Source organism: Priapulus caudatus, unplaced genomic scaffold (assembly GCF_000485595.1).
Source record: "Priapulus caudatus unplaced genomic scaffold, Priapulus_caudatus-5.0.1 Scaffold47, whole genome shotgun sequence".
In the NCBI taxonomy this organism is placed as follows: Eukaryota; Metazoa; Priapulida; class Priapulimorpha; order Priapulimorphida; family Priapulidae; genus Priapulus; species Priapulus caudatus.
The window spans coordinates 432,048-437,790 of record NW_014577108.1 but is presented as its reverse complement, the minus strand read 5'-3'; the positions used below and the strand labels follow the sequence as shown (position 1 = coordinate 437,790).

Sequence of the window (5,743 nt, the reverse complement as noted above, 5' to 3'; positions counted from 1 at the left end):
ACAACCGTACGCACACACACAAACACACAAACACACACCCGCACGCACGCACACCCGCACGCATGCACAACCGTACGCACACACACAAACACACAAACACACACCCGCACGCACGCACACCCGCACGCATGCACAACCGTACGCACACATACACCCGCCCATACACACACCCGCACGCACACACACTCGCACGCACACCCGCACGCATGCACACCCGCCGGCGCGCACACCCGCACGCACACATACACCCGCACATACACACACACCCGCACGCACACACCCCCACACGAACACACATACCCGCACGCACACCCGCACGCACGCACACCCGTACGCACACATACACCCGCACATACACACACACACCCGCACGCACACACACCCGCACATACATATAAACACACACGCACATACATATAAACACATACGCACACACACACAAACTAACAAACAAACAAACAAACAAACACATACAATACACACACACAAACACATACACAAATACACACACACACACACACACACACACACACACACACACACACACACACACACACACACACACACACACACATTGCTCCCTCAACTGTCAACAAAAAATCGGCGAACCGTTTCACTTCGCGTAAATCCTAGACACACATTAATAAAAATCCACGGCGACTTTCGCGGAGAAAATTCCGTGTTTGTTCGCCGCTGATACCTGCCCGTCTATCTGCAGTTATCACCCAAATTTAGTACCGAGAGCGAATGGCATGTTCTTTTATGTTTCGCCGGTAAATCTCACGCGGCAGCATTGAGCCGTCGTTATGAACGCGTCCGTTACTACTCGTCTGCACGCTAGTGCAACTAATAACACCGGATGACGCGAAATAATGATTATTTCTGTTCGGGTCTAGCGATTTTTGTGTCGTTGTATATTAATTTGCTTATAGTTTCGTCCTTTAAGGTGTCGACGAAAATAATAACGAGAATGATCCCAAATATTGAAAACGTAGAAGTGATTTTTATATAAAAAAATAACATCGCAGTTAAACGTTTGGCTGTAGTTGTGAGAAATCGTCACGGCGTGTGATGGGTTACTGTAGACTGCCGCACGCAACATGAATGCGGTTATATCAATGAGATATCGTCTGTCTTGTTATCACGACGTCATCTGTCTCGCTTGAGGGGTAATACTGATCCACATTGCTCGTATGACGATCTGTATATAGGACGCTTAAGTTATGTGCTATCTTCCCTTGTTTTAGATACTATACTTCAATACTTTACTATAATACTACATAATATTATAATTATAATAATATTAGAGTAATTATGTATATATATTATATACATATATTCATGACCAATATATACCAAGACATAGACATCACGGGACTATATGACACAGGCCGTATATATATTATAGTCCCGTCATGTCTATGTCTTGGTCGCGCGGACAGGTAACGCATGTAACAGTGAGACAAGTATATTTACCTGCGTCTCCATTGACGCAAGTTCCCATCGTAACGTAAACGTACAGGAAGAATCACCGCCGTGTACATTTATAGCACAGATGATCATTCTTAGTGTGTATACATTTATAGCATAGCTACACACACTAAGAATGACCATCTATGCTATAAATGTACACATTAAGAATGACCATCTATGCTATAAATGTATACACTAACAATGATCATCTATGCTATAAATGTATACACACTAAGAATGATCATGCTATAAATGTACGCACTAACAATGATCATCTATGCTATAAATAGATGATCATTGATAGTGTGTACATTTATAGCATAGATGGTCATTGTTAGTGTGCACATTTATAGCATAGATAAGCATTGTTAGTGCGTACAATTATAGCATAGATGATCATTGTTAGTGTGTACATTTATAGCATAGATGATCATTGTTAGTGTGTACATTTATAGCATAGATGATCATTGTTAGTGTATACATTTATAGCATAAATGATCATTGTTAGTGCGTGCATTCATAGCATAGATGATCATTGTTAGTGTGTACATTTATAGCATAGATGAGCATTGTTAGTGCGTACATTTATAGCATAGATGATCATTGTTAGTGCGTACATTTATAGCATAGATGATCATTGTTAGTGTGTACATTTATAGCATAGATGATCATTGTTAGTGCGTACATTTATATCATAGATAATCATTGTTAGTATGTACATTTATAGCATAGATGATCATTGTTAGTGTGTACATTTATAGCATAGATAATCATTGTTAGTGTGTACATTTATAGCATAGATGATCATTGATAGTGTGTACATTTATAGCATAGATGAGCATTGTTAGTGCGTACATTTATAGCATAGATGATCATTGTTAGTGCGTACATTTATAGCATATATGATCATTGTTAGTATGTACATTTATAGCATAGATGATCATTGTTAGTGCGTAAATTTATTGCATAGATAATCATTGTTAGTACGTACATTTATAGCATAGATGATGATTGTTAGTATGTACATTTATAGCATAGATGATCAATGTTAGTGCGTACATTTATAGCATAGATGATCATTGTTAGTACGTACATTCATAGCATAGATGATCATTGCATGTTAGTATGTACATTTATAGCATAGATAATCATTATTAGTGCGTACATTTATAGCATAGATGATCAATGTTAGTACGTACATTTATAGCATAGATGATCATTATTAGTGTGTACATTTATAGCATAGATAATCATTGTTAGTGTGTATACATTTATAGCATAGATGATTATTGTTAGTATGTACATTTATAGCATAGATGATCATTGTTAGTGCGTACATTTATAGCATAGATGAGCATTGTTAGTATGTACATTTATAGCATAGATGATCATTGTTAGTACGTACATTTATAGCATAGATGCTCATTGTTAGTGTGTACATTTATGGCATAGATGATCATTGTTAGTGTGCACATTTATAGCATAGATGATCATTGATAGTGTGTACATTTATAGCATAGATGATCATTGTTAGTACGCACATTTATAGAATAGATGATCATTGATAGTGCGTACATTTATAGCATAGATGATCATTGTTAGTGTGTAAATTTATAGCATAGATGGTCATTGTTAATGCGTACATTTATAGCATAGATGATCACTGTTAGTGTGTATACATTTATAGCATAGATGATCATTGTTAGTGTGCACATTTATAGCATAGATGATCATTGATAGTGTGTACATTTATAGCATAGATGATCATTGTTAGTGTGTACATTTATAGCATAGATGATCATTGTTAGTGCGTACATTTATAGCATAGATGATCATTGTTAGTGTGTATACAATTATAGCATAGATGATCATTGATAGTGTGTACATTTATAGCATAGATGATCATTGTTAGTGTGCACATTTATAGCATAGATGATCGTTGATAGTGTGTACATACAGGCCCGTAGCCAGGGGGGTTCGGGGGATTTGCACATCCCACCCCCAAGCAAAAAATGAAAATGAAAAATTTCCCATTTAAAAATTTGCATGAATTTTACCTCAGTATGCACCAGATCGCTCCATTTTAGTGTAATAATTGCAAAATCTCTATCGTGTGGGAGGGGGAACCCCCCCCCACACACACACACACCCTTCCATTGCTCGGTCGCTATGCTCCCTCGTTCGGTCGCTTCGCGCCCTCACAAATTGCCAACATTTAAAGGGGGGGGGGTTCGTTCCCTTCTGTTCTCTCTCCCTCTCTTTTTCCCTCTTTCTCTCCCTCCTCTAGTACTATAGCCCGCGTACAATTTCCGCAGGCCTGCACTACTGCACACGTAATGCCGTTCAAATGCTATATTAAACAGGCCCGTAGCCAGCATTATATTCCCTATTATCCTGTTTATTAAGTTTACTATTTGTAAACACCCCCTCCCGAGCTGTAAGAACAAGGTAGCCTATAACGCAGGGTAAGGATAACAGCTGGCAATCGGGTTCGTGGTTGTACAAGACCCGAGTGAGAGCAGAAGCAAGGCATGGGTTCGTGATGTGTTACAAGACCCGAGTGTAGAGGCAGAAACAGTGGCATGGGTTCGTGGTTGTAACAAGGCACCGCGAGTGAGAGGCAGAAGCAGTGGCATGGGTTCGGGTTGTACAAGACCCGAGTGGAGGAGGCAGAAACAGTGCTCATGGGTTCGTAGTTGTCAAGACCCGAGTAGAGGCAGAACAGTGCATGGTTCGTGTTGTACAAGACCGAGTGAGAAGGCAGAACAGGTGGCGATGGTTTCGGTTGTACAAGACCCGATGAGAGGCAGAACCCACGTGGCATGGGTTTCGTGGTTGTACAAGTACCGAGTGAGAGGCAGAACAGTGGCATGGGTTCGTGTTTGTACAAGACCCGAGTGAGAGGCAGAAACAGTGCATGGGTTCATGGTTGTATCAAGACGCCGAGTGAGAGCAGAACAGTGGCATGGGTTCGTGTTGTACAAGACCGAGTGAGAGGCAGAACAGTGGGCATGGGTTTCGTGGTTGTACAGACCGCGAGTGAGAGGCAGAACAGTGGCTATGGGTTCGTACGGTTGTAGCCAAGACGCCGAGTGAGAGGCAGAAAACAGTGGGCATGGGTTCGTGTTGTACAAGACCCGAGGTGGACGGCAGATACAGTGGCCATGGTTCGGTGGTTGTACAAGACGCCGAGTGAGTAGGCAGAACACGTGGCATGGTTCGTGCGTTGTACAAGACAGCCGGAGTGAGAGGCAGAACAGTGGCATGGGTTCAGTGGCTTGTAAGCAAGACGACCGAGTGAGAGGGCAGAACAGTGGCATGGGTTCGTGGTTGTACAAGACCCGAGTGAGAGGCAGAACAGAGCTTTCACGCCGATTAAACTAACGCACGAAATCAAACATCAATATCTCGCGGGTATATGGGAGACATGTCGTATGCTCCCGTTATTTATATCAGCTATAGAATAGAGTTTCAAGCAATAATTCAGCTTCCTAAAAAAACACCGAGACAGTCTGAACAGTAGCGGGATTGTCACGGGTATATATATAATTATATATATATATATCATATACGTGTGTGTGTGTGTGTGTGTGTGTGTGTGTGTGTGTGTGGTGTGTGTGTGTGGTGTGGTGTGTGCGCGGCGTGTGTGTGTGTGTGTGTGTGTGGTATGTGTAATGTGTGTGTTGTGTGTGTGTGTGTGTGTTGTGCGTGTGTGTGTGTGTGGTGTGTGTGGTGTGTGTGAGTGTGTGTGCTGTGTGTGTGTGTGTGTGTGTGTGTGTGTGGTGTGTGTTTGTGTGTGTGTGTGTGTGTGTGTGTGTGTGTGTGTGTATGGTATGTGCGTGTGTGTGTGCTGTGTGTGTATATGTGTGTGTGTGTTTCCGGTGTGCGTGTGTGCGTGCGTGCGTGTGTGTGTGAGTGCGCGCGCGCGTGTGTGGTAATTTTTATTTCATGGTCGAGGTAGCAATTGTTATTTCGTAATTTAGTAATTCTGTAGTCGTTGGTTAATGAAATTATGAAACGCCGAAAATGCGTGCGTGCATATAGCGGGTTAACATATAAATAATCTTCATTCTTGCCGTCATCTTACGATAGTCATACTACACACGGTTAATACGTGTATCTAGCATTGTCTCGTTCGTCTCTAGTCCATATTATCTATAGTCTGATATTATTATATTCTTAGTACGTTGTTGATGTCCAAGGCAGCAATTACTGGACCCGGGAGAGAAATCATCTCACAGACATGCAGACAACTCTATTCTCATAATCT

The 5,743-nt window shown here is 41.6% G+C and overlaps 1 protein-coding gene across 1 annotated transcript in view; it reads left to right on the top strand.

Annotated features, from left to right (window-relative positions):
* Positions 1 to 5,743, top strand: part of LOC106820785 (homeobox protein Hox-B4-like) — a 15,358-nt gene that overhangs the window by 816 nt on the left and 8,799 nt on the right. The window lies entirely within an intron of this gene.